The sequence below is a fragment of the Rhincodon typus genome, chromosome 1 (assembly GCF_021869965.1).
Source record: "Rhincodon typus isolate 14 chromosome 1, sRhiTyp1.1, whole genome shotgun sequence".
NCBI classification, from domain to species: domain Eukaryota; kingdom Metazoa; phylum Chordata; class Chondrichthyes; order Orectolobiformes; family Rhincodontidae; genus Rhincodon; species Rhincodon typus.
The window spans coordinates 80,596,075-80,610,524 of NC_063332.1; the positions used below are offsets into that span (position 1 = coordinate 80,596,075).

At 41.9% G+C, this 14,450-nt stretch overlaps 1 long non-coding RNA gene across 1 annotated transcript in view; it reads left to right on the forward strand.

The window, feature by feature from the left end:
* LOC125481579 overlaps positions 1–6,953 on the forward strand; it is a 47,848-nt gene extending 40,895 nt beyond the window's left edge. The window contains exons 2-3 of the long non-coding RNA XR_007261400.1: positions 1,690–1,804; positions 6,852–6,953. This is a non-coding gene — a long non-coding RNA (uncharacterized LOC125481579). The remainder of the gene's footprint in view (positions 1–1,689; positions 1,805–6,851) is intronic.
* Positions 6,954–14,450: the final 7,497 nt, after the last annotated feature.

The following is a 14,450-nucleotide window of genomic DNA, read 5'->3' on the forward strand; positions in this document are numbered from 1 at the left end:
CTGCCTGTCTCCTCTCCACCTATCTTCTCCTCTATCCATCTTCTATCCGTCTCCCCCCTCTCCCTATTTATTTCAGAACCCCCTTCCCCTCCCCCATTTCTGATGAAAGGTCTAGGCCCGAAACGTCAGCCTTCCTGCTCCTATGATGCTGCTGTGTTCATCCAGCTCTACACCTTGTTATCTCGGATTCTCCAGCATCTGCAGTTCCTACTATCTCCTCTCAGCTGCTGTCTTTTCCACTGAAAACAATCCTAGTCTTTTTAATCTTTCCCCATAGCCAATGCCCTCGAGATGGATCAATATCCTGGTACAACTTTATCTGCACTGTCTCCAAAGCTTCCGCATCCTTCCGGTAGTGGGGCGACCAAAACTGCACATGTTAGGCCGCATTTGGAGTATTAAGAGTTTTATATAGCTGCAACATGGTTTGCCATCTCTTGTACTCCATGCCTGGCTGATGAAGACAAGCAAGTCATATGCCTTCTCAATCACCTTGGCCACCTGTGTTGCTACTTTTAGAGAACTGTGGACCTGCACGCCCAGATCCGTCTGTATGTTAATGTTCCTAAGGGTTCTGCCATTTACGGTATAATTCACACCTAAATTTGATCCTCCAAAATGCATCACCTTGCATTTGTCTGGATTAAACTCAATCTGCCATTTCTGTGCCCAAGTTCCCAATCTTTCGATATTCTGTAGTATCCTTTCACAAGCGTCAGCACTATCAGCAACCCCACCAATCTTCATGGCATCTGTGAACTTACTAATCAGACCATTAAATTCCTTCATTAATCTTTTATTTTATCACTCACCTGTAGCTTGTGGGCAGGTCTGGCTGGGCTGGCATTTTTTCACCACTCCTAATTGCCCTGGAATTTAGTGATTTGTTAGGGCCACTTTTGGAAGGTCAGACAAGAGTCAGTCACCATATAGGGGTCTATAACACTCGTAGGCCAGGCTGGATAAGGATGAGAGAATTTCTTTTTAAAAGCCATTTAGGACACCCCATTCATATATCACTGGTCCTTTTATGGTCTACATTCTAGCTCATTGCAAACCCATTCCATCCCCACCCCCACTTCCCTTTTTTTTTTAAATCCTTTGCACCCTCCATGTAGACCACCAGTTATCCATCATGCAAAATCGTCAGGATCCATGAGGGAATGAAACAGAATCTGGTTCAAGGAAAGGGATGTGTCTATTAGGTGGGTTATAGGGAGATGTGTCTGGGAGGGATGCTCTGAGATTTGGTGTGGACTCATTGGGCCGAAGTCCCTGTTTCCACACTGTAGGGATTCTATGATCTAAAATGAATGTAGTACAGATATCACTATATATGAAAATATACTCATTAGTAAATGCTCACAGTGTATTTAAATCTCATCATGTACTTAAGCCTTTGACAGAATTGTAGCATTCGCTTAGTGTTGCATCAAGAAGTTGAAATATTATGAACTTCATGTCCCATGGTGCCAGGTAATAGAAGCAGTTGAGCAGCAATTGTACTATACTGTTACTCTTTTGGGTTATGCTAATGAATAGCTATTGAACATGTAAACACTTATTTACAAATCAGAGATATCGCTTGTGGGGCTTTTTCAAAACTTTAAACAGCAAGGTATTTAATTTGACTATCTAATGTCTCCATTGATATCATCCACCATTCATAAAGATTCATGTCTTTTCAAGTTGCATAGTGTGGGAAATGGACCTCACACCCCGGAGAACTTGGCTCGGAAACCATACGCCCCTGTTGGATTTGGCTTCATCTGTGGATCCTACCTATAAATGGGGGTCGGGGGAGGTAAGTACATGGCATTGCGGAGGCTTCCTTGCCTTTTGGTTGATCTGATGCCCTTATACTTCAAGGGTCCAGAATCAATGTTCAGAACTCCTAGGGTTTTAAAAAAAATCCCAACCTCTGCATACTTGCCTCAAGAGTGAAAATCAAGGCCAGTGTCATTTTTTTTTCATGGCCTGCACATATGCTGAGAAGAAAGATTCCCATTTTCATAATTAGTATCCCCATCATTCCCAACTTTAGGGCTGGCATAAGGCTGGCAAGCACTGCCAGCCAGGAAAAAGGAATAAAGACAGGAAAATGTTCCCTAGGAAATGTTCTACTCAACAGGTCTAGTAACATTTATTGTGACTGTAATGTTTATAATTGTTATGGGGAACTTCGATTCTAAAGTTGAGGTGAATAGGTTCTTTTGTTTTCAGTTCTATGAAGATGACTTTCTTTTAAGTTTCTGAAACTCATTTATTTTAGCAGCGGGTCAAAACGAATTCCCAAGAAATCATGTAGCTTCAGCAATTACCTAGCCTTTTTTAGCTGAAGTGTTCACTGATTTGAGCTTTTTGAACCCAGAGAGAAATGAATAAAGAGGGACTGCAAGCAGATCATGATCAAAGACTTGAGTTGTCCTTAGTCCAATTACACAGCTGGAAAAATGCCTGAGCTTTTGTTATCTTGTGTCTGACTATCTCAGACAGTAGTGGAGAAATTACAATTGGTAAATGTGCAGAAATTCGTCAAAAGAAAATGCTTCAAACCTCATCAGTTTAGTAATAAATTTAAAGAATGAAGATGGGTGTGGGACTTGAATTCAGTCTCTTAAAAGTTGAGTTTGCTTTTCCTGTTTATCATGAGATTTCATCAATCTTTCCTTGTGTAAACACATTTTTATTTGGTTAAATGCACCTTGGCAATCTCATGTTATGTTCAGTGACTACTGTGATGATCATGAAGCTTGGTTGGTTCACATTCACTGTCTCCAGAACAGGAAGGAGCATCTCATCTGTAAAGTCCCAAGGGTAGTAGTAAGATTTTAAACATAATACCTCCCACACCCCAACCACCACGTTTTCTACTCTGCAGGATTCTGTATGTTACTGGAGCAGGCAGGAAACTGGAGTTGAGGTCAAATTGAGATCAGCCATTATCGTATTGAATGGCGGAGCAGGCTCACGGGGCTGAATTGTCCACTCCTAGTTCTCATGCTATAGGCTGAATGGCCGAATTGATATGTTTGTTGATGCCATCAGATGTGCATGCAGTTTTAACTGCAGACCCAGTCAAGACCTGAGGAGTTTTGAGACTGCTCACAGAACTGTCAACCAGTGGGATTCTGTCAACTGGCAGGTTCTCTTGGCCCGCAAAGCAAGCTTGCGTCTTCTCTGTCCCAGACCTCCCATCTGAGCACACTTTTCTGACTGTGCTGCGTTTATTCCTTCTCAAACATTCCAGAATCATTTGAGTCCTCAGCAGTGGCTCAACATTGCCACCAGTTTGCATTCTACCCATTGACCGTGATCTCTTCCCTCTGGCCTCAGGTGGAGTCAGTGCTAGTGTCTCATGATGAGATTTGGGCCCTACACTCCGAGATAATGTCACTGCCTGACTGCTTTAGGCAATACCTAATACTTTGAATTGAAATCAGGCTTTAAAGCTTCATAAACAGTTGATTGTATGGGCGTTTGAGATGCACGCTAGCATGTGGGTATTTGTTTGCAGATAAACTGTGGTACTTTGTCCTGTTCCTACATCCTCCAGCAAACTCAGTTACGAGGTACTGAGTCACTAGTAGTTTCAACTTGTTTTTATGTTACTTCTGAGATTCATGGAATTATTTGTATTCTCTAGATTTTTTTCATTGCTAAATCCAACACAGTACATTCTGCTATCAGCAACAGAAGTAATCATTTAGTGAATATTAGACTAATTAATTCATTAAAAAAAAAACACAACATTGCAGTTTCTTCATACTACAAGTACACTTGGAAAGATTGACTGACTGTGACTGATTGATTGCCACTCCTCGGAAAATCAGCCCGAGGGCCAGTTGGCTCCATTTTGTTTTGAATTGAATTAGTGTTGTTGTCAGGTACACTCAAATGAGTACAGCGAAAGTTTGCAATGTTGCTGTCTATGGCGCCATCTTAGGTACAAGATACCTAAGTACAGACACTTAAGTATTTGGTACAAAATTGAAAAAATAATAAAAGTCCAACACAAGAATAAAGAGGGAAGAAAAGTACACTATATTTAAAGTACTTTTTGCCCCAGTCCGTGTCAGCACCTAGCCTCTAGACAGCGTCAGGCCAAGTCTCCAGACCACGCCGGGGTTCAAAACTTGGCCTTGCCTCCCCATGCTGACCTCCGGTCCACGAGAGACGCCCTTCCTCCATTCCCCTCCAGTGTTTTTCTGTTAAGAAATAGCTCCGCACTTCTCCTGGTAGGAGATTACAATCATGGCTCTTTCAGAAATGCACAGCGTAACTGAAATCTACCTGCTGCATTTGTAATGCAGGTGAAGTATAATTGGATAAATGCGAGCAAAAACAGGAAGGCAGATTTCTATCTGAATGGTGATTGATTAGGAAAGGGGGAGATGCAATGAGCCCTAAGTGTTCTTGCACACCAATGTTTTGAAAGTAAGCCTATGAAGATGGCAAATAGTATGTTGCAGTTTCATTAGTGAGAGGATTTGAATACAGGAGTGAGAATAACTTGCTACAGTTGTACAAGGCCTTGGTCAGACCGTACCTGGAAAATTGTGTGTAGTTTTGGTCACCTTATCTGAGGAGGGATGTCTGGGCCATGGAAGGAATGCAACAAAAGTTCACCAGACCGATTTCCTGGGATGACAGGACTCACCTTTTTGAAGAGAGGCTGAATCAGTTGGGTTGGTATTCACTGGAGATTAGAAGAATGATGGGGAAAGAATCTCAAACCTATAAAATTCTAACAGGGCAAGACAAGGTAAATGCAGGAAAGATGTTCCCAATGACCAGGGAGACCAGAATCAGGGATCACAGTCTAAGGATATGGGGTAGGCTATATAGGACTGAAATGAGGAGTTTTGTCACCCAGGATCTGTGAACCTGTGGAATTCGCTACCTCAGAAAGTGATTGAGGCCAAAACATTAAATGTTTTCAGGGTTGAGTTGGGTATAGTTTTGATGGCTGAAAGGATCAACGTTTATGGAGAGAAAGAGGGGAGGCGATGGCCTAATGGTATTATCGCTGGACTGTTAATCCAGAGACCCAGAATGTTCTGGGGACCTGGGTTTGAATCCCACCATGGCAGATGGTGGAATTTGAATTCAGTAAATATATGGAATTAAGAGTCTAATGATGACTGTGAATCCCTTGTCGATTGTTGGAAAAACCCATCTGGTTCACTAATGTCCTTTAGGGAAGGAAACTGCCATCCTTACCTGGTCTGGTCTATGTGTGACTCTAGACCCACAGCAAAGTGGTTGACTCTTAACTGCCCTCTGGGCAATTAGGGATGGGCAATAAATGCTGCCCAGCCAGCGATGCCCTCATCCCGTGAATGAATTAAAAGGAAAGCAGGAACAAGGTACTGAGTTGGATGATCAAGCATATTGCATGATGGAGAGGGCTTGATGGGCCAAATGATCCACTCCTGCTCATATATTCCATGTTTGTAGTATAAATAAAGATTCAACTCTTCTTAGCGACCTTATGAATACTGAAACCTCAATTAATGATTACACTGTTTCTGCTTTAAAATTCTCCCTTCAGTTGGCATGGCTGTAACTGGTTTGTAGAGCTTTCTTCTTAGTGAATTCTAAGCACTTCCAGAGCAAACACATGGGAGCTGATGGGATGGAAAAGATAAGTTTTCTGCCTTTTGGGATTTTCTTCTGAGCCACTTGGGACACTTTTTTGTTTTCCCCAGCCCAGAATTTTTGGAGACTAAATTAAAGGCACTTTTTTTTTTGTTTGCTTTGACTGAATCTGCTCAGATTGTCTGGCCTGGTTGTTTTCTCTCTCCAGCTTTTTACCTAATACACTGAATTATACATTATTAAAAATGATTTTAACAACTATCATTAAAAATGTATTTATCAACGCACCTCACATTCCCTGGTACTACTCGCAGAACAAATCTAAAGTGAAGCTAAAACTAAGTCTCCCTTTGAAGGTAAAGTTGCCACAGTCCATATGCTGCCCCTCATGAAAGGTGCTGGTTTAACCAGAGAGTCACCATACCTCAGGCCAAGGGAGAGGTTAAGAAGGTCCTTCCATAGTAACCTTAATCAGTATAGGATTTGAACCAATGCTGTTTGTGTCACTGCATCTCACACCAGCCAACTGAGCTAACCAACCTCCTCTCCTTAATACACATTATAGATATACAAATTAAACTTAAAGCTGCACGTAGTTTTCTCAATGTTAGAACCCAAATTTACAAATAAAAACAATATATCGTGAGTCTTCCTTTTTTTAATCTCCTGATTTAATGAATGCATCTCAGTTTATTTTCATAATCTCCAAAAACGTTAAGACAAACCCTGGAGTTATGAATCATCAGCCTCTGCTGCATTGTGGCTGCTGCGCAGTCAAAGCACTCCGTTCTTAAACAAACAGAAATTGCTGGAGAAACTAGGCAGGACTGGCGGCATCTGTGGGGAGAAAGCAGAGTTAATGTTTTGAGTCCAGTTCTGTCCTCCCTGCTGAGTTTCTCCCAGCAATCTATTTGTTTTTGTTTGTTTGATTTCCAGCATCCACAGTTCTTTGTTTAATGCTTAGTACTTAAATTGTGATATACCTGGTGAGGACACGGGTTCAGCTTTTAGGTGCATTTTTGAATCTTTTAGACTTTTCAAATACTGCTGGATTGCTGTTATATGATCTCAATGTTGTTTTCAATGTATCGTTACTACACTGAACCAAAACTAAACAAAAAAATGTCAGGATCCATTAGTTTAATGTGATCTGGGCATGATTTAAACATTTGCTCAATTTAGCCTTTGGCATTAATTTTGCGTAATTGTTGAGGTGAGACCTTTTTTTTTATCTTCCTCATCCTCTGCAGGCAAGGTGATGCTTTCTGGATTCATGGATTTCCCTCTTCTACAAGCTAAATGCAACAAGCTAACCCTTCTGCTGTCCAAAGAGCTCCATCTCTGTCAACTATTGAAATGTTGAAACATGGTCCCATATTTTATTTGGTTATGGTGATCTTGAATTACCTGCAAATTGATCAAATGAAAAACTTTTATTGATACAAATGTGCTCCAGTGTTGTGTTTTTTTTTAATATCCTGCATCCTTGGAAACCCAGTCACTTTGTAGACATACTGGGCCCTGATTTCCAAATGGGAAATGACAAATGGGTTGCCTCTGGCAAAGAAAGCAGGAGTGGTTGATTTTAATGTATCTGTAAATAGACAACTGAGTTAATATTATGAATCTCACCTAGTAGTAGCTTCAAATGATTTGGGAACAAATAGTTGACTATTTTTAATGGTAACAGAGCAAGCTAGATCCTAGCTTGAAGGTCTGGGTTGAAGAGGTAACCCATTTAAGTGATTCCTCTGACTGAATTGAGTTATCTGGTTAGTTACATCTGTGATTTTGAGACTTATAATTCAGTGTTGTCCGCTGTAACAACGTGCTTTGTGTTTGTCCAAATCACCTTGATGATCAGTAAAGTGATAGCACAGTTGTTGACACTTTCTATCAAGCAAATGTACGCAGCACTAAGCTGCTCTCTGATGCTCCATTTGAGTTATGCCAGGAGTACTCAGCTCCTGACCTCAAAACAGCCTTGGTTCAAACATAGACAAAAAAGGTGAATTCCAGTGAACAACTGAGAGTGACAACGCTTGACATCAAGACTGCATTTGACTGAATGTCCTGCCTTCAAACTGGGAATAAGCTGCATCGTGTTGTGTGGCACTGTGCTAAAAGGGATAGACTTTGCACCAATGTAACAACTCAAGACTGGGCATCCATGAGGTGCTGTGGGCAATTAGCTGGAGTTGTACTCCAGCACAATCTGCAAACTGGCATATCCCTCACTCGACCATTAGCATCAAGCCAGGGGATCAACCCTGGCTCAATTGAGAGTGCAGGAGGGTATACCAGGAGTGGCACCAGGCATACCTAAAAATAAAGTGTCAACTCTGTGAAGCTGTCAAACAGCATAAGCAGCAACATGAGAGAGCTAAACAATCCCATAACCAGTGGATCAGATCCAAAACAAACACAGATTGCTGGAAAAGCTCAGCAGGTCTGACAGCATCTGTGAAGAAAAAACAGTTATCTCAGCTCCAGGACATCTCTGCAGGAGTTCCTCAGGGTAGTATCCAAGGCCCAACCATCTTTAGCTGCTTCATCAATGACTTTCCCTCATCATAAGGTCGGAAGTGGGGATGTTCGCTGATGATTGCTCAATGTTCAGGACCATTTGTGACTCCTCAGATACTGAAGCAGTCCATGTTCAAATGCAACAAGATCTGGACAATATCCAGGCTTGGGCTGACAAGTGGCAAGTGACATTCACACCACACAAATGCCAGGCTATGACCATCACCAATAAGAGACAATCTAATTATCACCCCTTGACATTCAACAGCATGTACCATCACTGAATCCCCACTATCAACATCCTGGGGGTTACTATTGATCAGAAACTCAACTGGACTTGCCACATAAACACTGGCTACAAGAGCAGATCAAAGCTAGGAATACTATGATGAGTAACACACCTTCGCCGCCCCCTAAAGCCTTTCCGTCATCCACAAGGCACAAGTGAGGAGTATAGTGGAATACTCTCCACTGGTGTGGATAGGTGCATATTTGACAACACTCGAGGTTTGACACCATCCACGACGTGATTGAAATTATATCAACAAACATCCGCTCATTACATCATTGATGATTGGTGGTAACAGCAGTACTATTTACAGATGCACTGCAGAAATTTGCCAAAGATTCTCCAGACAGTATCTTCCAAAACCATGACCACTTTCATCTCGAAGGATATCAGATATATGGGAGCACCGCTACCTGCAAGTTCCCTTCCAAGCCAGTCACGATCCTGAAATATATTGCCATTCCTTCGCTGTCACTGGGTAAATATCCTGGAATTCCCTCCCTAATAGCATTGTGGGTCAACCCACAGCAGGAGGACTGCAGCGGTTCAAGAAGGCAGCTCACCACCTCCTTCTCAAGGGCAACTAGGGGTGGGGAATAAATACTTGTCCAACCAGTGATGCCCACATCGCCTTAGTGAATGTTTAAAAAAACGCTCATGGATAGGCTTTTGCATAACTACCATAATACTGAGAGACAACAGTACTTGTAGCTGCAGGGGTAATGAGTGGTACCATCCAGGAGATATAACAAATTCAAATCAAATAGGAAGAAAAGAACAGCAAAAAGCAATGTGGGCAGATGGTAGGTAGCATATGGAAGAGAAGCAAGTATTCTGAGGAATAATGTTCAGCTTATGGATTATAGTATTCAGCATGAAATATGCATGTATTGCTGCCCTAACTTGACATGCAAGGTCATTAAAGGTTACAGGAGAGGTTAATATTGTGATTAATAAAATAATTAAATAAACTAATACAGTATCCTCAGCTTTATTAACAGGGATATAGAGTATAAAAATGTGGAAGTTATGCTTAGCTTGTATAGGTCGCTAGTTTGGCCTCAACTGGAGTAATGCATCTGGATACCAGACTTTAGGGAGGATGTGAAAACATTGGGGAAAGTGCAGGAACATTTACAAGAATGTTCAGGGAGGAACATAACATTGGCTCTGAAGATAGATTAGAGAGAATCAGACAGTTTCTTGGAGAAAAGGCTGAAAGGCGATTTGATAGACGTATTCAAAATCATGAGGTTCTGGACAGAATCGATGGAGAGAAACTTACCACTGTTGTAATGATACAGGACAAGCGGATGGAGATGTAAAATAATTGGTAAAAGGAGCAATAGCAACACCAAAGAAAAAAAAAATTAGTCATGCAGCACCAGGTTAAGGTCAGGAATGCATTGGAGAGTCTGGGCATGCAGCTTTATTCAAGCATTCAGAACAGAATTACACTATTAGTTGGTAAAGAAGAATGAACAGGGTTATGGGAAAAATGTGGGAGAATGGCACTGAGTGTGTCGCTCATTTGAGGAGCAGGTGTAAACACGATAGGCCAATTGGACTTCTTCTATGAATCTATGAAACAATGGAAGAAGTAGAAATTGCCCCGTATGCTAGTTTAGGACCAAAATTCAGGCAGGAGTTCAGGATTACACTGCTGGCTTCGAAGGACATGTGGGACCAAATAATTTGTCTGCTTTATTAAAAGAAAGTGAATTAACCAAGAATGATCTGAAAAACTGCAGAGGATCTAACTTGTGCCCAGTGTGCAGTCTACAGGTTCAAATTTGTAATGTGTACTGAGATCACCTCATGCACATGCTATTGAGTCAAAGAGGAAGTTATTTTTCTCTGCCAAATTGGGCATCCTGTGCCAAGTGGGCTGAGGCCCAAACTCTGAAATCTGCAGGCTGAGCACAGTGCTGGCAAAGGTCTCTCCTGAAATGCACCAGTGAGGAAGTGTTTTCAAAATTTTTACTTTTATGAGATAAACTGGCAATTAATAAAAGGACGACTGGAAACAGCAGCCAGCATATCTGCATACTAATCACCTTCTGTGAAAAGGCAATTGTGGATACTATAGGCCACAGAACATTAGTGAGCATAATTGAGACAGACATAGCTGGTGACATCGTGATAGTATCAAAAACAGAAATTACTGGAGAAGCTCAGCAGATCTGGCAGCATCTGTGGAAAGAAATCAGGGAAAACATTTTGGGTCGACCCGAAACATTAACTCTAATTTCTTCACAGATGCTGCCAGACCCGCTGAGCTATTCCAGCAATTTCTGCTTTTGCTTCTGATCTACAGCATCTGCAGTTCTTCTGGTTTTTATTTAGTCATAGTATCAGGGGACAAGTAATCCAGAGAATCAGGGTAATTCTCTGGGCACGTGGATTTGAATCCTACCTACCATGCCAGAAGGTTGGATTTAAATTTGATGATTACAAAACTCCAGAATTAAAAATGAGTCATTAATGATAACCATAAAATCATTCTTGATCATCATAAAAACCCATTTTTCACTCATGTCATTTAGGGCAGGAAAAGCTGCTTTCTTTACTTGGTCCAGTCTGTATCTGACTTCACTGTACCCTCTGAAATAACCTAGCAAGCCATTCAGTTGTATCAAACCACCACATATCTGACAAATGGAATTAAACTGACTGGTTGACGTTGGGTGGTCCAATGCACCACAAATTCCAAAGGTGCACACAGCCTTATTGACCTATATCAGTGCCACCAATACTGAGGAGCTGGCCAAGTCTTAAAGGATATAGTTGCTACAGTAACAGGGGGCTGAGGGAATCAACAAAAGAAGAAATGTAATGGATCTCATCCTTGCCTATCTATCTGTAGCCAGGGATCAACCCTGGTTCAGTGAAGAGTGCAGGAGGGTGTGGCAAGAAAAGCACCCGGCATTAATGCAGCATCAACTTTGTAACATTACAACAACACTACCTGAATGTCAAACAGCTGAAGTAGCATACAATAGACAGGATAAGTGATTTCACAGCTAACAGATCAGATCAAAGCTCTGAAGTCCTGCTACATCCAGTCATGAATAGTGGGCAATTAATAGAGGATAAGGCTTCACAAACATTCCCATCCTCAGTAGGTGAGGGAGCCCAGCACTTCAATGCAAAAAGATAAACTGAAGTATTTGCATGCGTCTTCAGCCAGAAATGCCAATTGGATGATCCATCTTGGCCTTCTCCTGTGGTTCTCAGCATCACAGCTGTTAGTTTTTCTTTCAATTTAATTCATTTTGCATGATATAAAGAAACAGTTAAAAGTACTGGATAAGCCCTGACAACAATCCAGCATTCCTGCTGAAGACTAGTGCTCCAAAACTAGTTGTACCTCCAGTTCCAGTCCAGCTCTAACACCAGCATCTTTCCAGCAATGTGGGAAATTGTCCAGGTATGTACTGTCCACAAAACACAGGAAATTCCCAGCCCAGTCAATTTTTATTTATTTGTTCACAGAATGTGGGCATCAGTGGCCAGACCAGCATTAATTGCCCATACATAATTGCCCATGGGACAGCTGAGAGTCAACCACATTACTGTGAATCTGGAATCACATATAGACCAGGGCAGGTAAGGATGACAGAGTTCAGTCCCTAACGGACATTAATAAACCAGAAGGGTGTTTGGGACAATCAACAATGGTTTCGTAGTCATCATTGGGCCAGCCCTCTGTTCTAGATTTTTATTGAATTCAATTTCACCATCTGTTATAGTGGGATTTAAAACTGTGTCCACAGCTCATTGGCCTGGCTTATGGGATTTGCTAGTCCAGTAACATTACCACTATGCCAGTGCCTTCCCCTTTGATGCATCCTCATTCTGAACACTCAACACATTTCACACATTCGCTCATTTCTTTGTATGCCCTTTTATACTCTTTTGAAACTACCAAATTGAGTTCAGCTCATAATGGTGTTTCAGAAACTTCTGCACATCAACCAAATATTTGTAATGAGCTTAGTTGTCAAAACGAACTATAACAACCCCAGACAATGAAATCTAAACTGAAAGAACAGATCATTTTTCTCCCAAGTTATAGTAGGTGGCTTGTCATTCAAAGAATCCAGAAGCAGGTGGCTTTTTTCCCCAAGTTAACACTGAATTTTTATTTGGATACAAGCTCTGCCAGTGTGATATTGGTTGTGGTCTTGTCCATTAGAACCATCTGAGATGCCTTGAGTAGGTTCACTGTCACCAATCCTTCTTATTGGTATTAGAATAAATTAAATGATGTCAAGTGGGGAAGGATGCTCACACACAAATCTTCGGCTTGGTCTTGATTAAATGGACTAGGTTTATTACATAGTACTTAATAGCTCATTACGTTACATATAAGTTACATACCCAGGCTTCAGGCCAGACTTAAGAGTGAATGCACATTACTGTTAGTTATGTATATGTAATGTCGAAACTGAACTGAACCAGAACACTAGTTCACTCCAACAGCAACAGCCTCTTATATTCAGAAACAAATTTGAAAACTGCTGGAGAAACTCAGCAGGTCTGGCCACATCTGTAGAGAAAAAGCAGAGTTAATGTTTTGGGTCTAATGACCCTCCTTCAGAACTTCATGTCATTGAACCCAAAACAATAATTCTGCTTTCTCTCCACAGATTCTGGAAGATCTGCCAAATTTCTCCAGCAATTTCTGATTTTGCTTATGATTGCCAGCATCCATAGTTCCTTTGGTTTTTAGTCTCTTAAGTTCTGCCCATCAGAATATATCTTATGATATTAGTTAACCCTTTTAGGTATGAACTGTTTTGTGTGACCATTCTCCTCGAACCATTCTTTGGCTATTAGATTCTTTCTTCACTTTTTTTAAGTAAGTGAAGTACCTTTATCACCAAGCCATCTCCTCTGAGATTGCTCACTTTGTAACTGGCTGATGATTTGGCTGTGTTGAAGGTTTGCTGCTTGAGGAGGGAAATCACAGGTTCGGTTCATTGTCACACTGGAAGTTTGGATCTTTGGTTTCCTTTTGCAGGGAAGGTTTCAAATGTTTTGATGTTTCTGTAGAATGTTTCTTTTCCCTTGAGAATCTTTTTGTTTCCTCAAATCACGTTCAAGAAGATGGCGTGTTTCTGAAAAGGAAAGTGATCTTTTTCAGGTAGTAAAGAGGAAGATTTACGTGTGATCTTTTCATTCTCATATGCCTTTGGATAACATCTTTTTTTTGAGGTTCAATTATAAACAGTAAAGACAACTGCTCAGAGATAGCAAGACTGCAGATGCTGGAGTCAGAGTCAATACAGTGTGGAACTGGAGGAACACAGCAGGCAAGGCAGCATCAGAGGAGCAGGAAAGTCGATGTTTCGGGTTGGGACCCTTCATCAGAAGTAGGGAGGGGGACGGAAGCTGGGGAATAGAGGAGAGGAGGGGTGGGTATGGGGGAAGGTAGGTGGGATGGTGATAGTTGGATGCAGGTAGGGAGTGGTGGGGATCGGTCAGTGGGAAGGGTGCGGCAGATAGGTGGGAAGGAAGATGGACAGATTGTATCATGTCAAGGAGGCAGGGATGAGAGGGAGGGTTGGACGTAGGATGAGGCTGGGGGTGAGGAGATTTTAAAACTGCTGAATTCCATATTTAGGCCATCGGGCTGTGGGCTCCCGAGGCGGAATATGAAATGCTGCTCCTCCAGTTTGTGGGTGGTGTCATTGCGACACTGGAGGTGGCCCAGGATGGACATGTCATCAAGGGAGTGGAGGAGAAGTTAAAATGGTTGGTGACTGTAAGGTAGTGTTGATTATAGCGTACAGCGCGGATGCTCTACGAATCGGTCACTGAGTCTGTGCTTGGTCACATTGGGAGCAATGGATACGATAGACCAGGTTGGAGGATGTATAGGTGAATCCCTGTTGGATTTGGAAAGATTGCCTGGGGCCTTGGACGGAGGTGAGAGGGCGAGGTGTGGGGGCATGTATAGCACCTCCTACGGTCTCAGGGAAAGGTGCCGGATGTGGTGGGGTTGGTAGGGAGTGTGGGGCGGACGAGG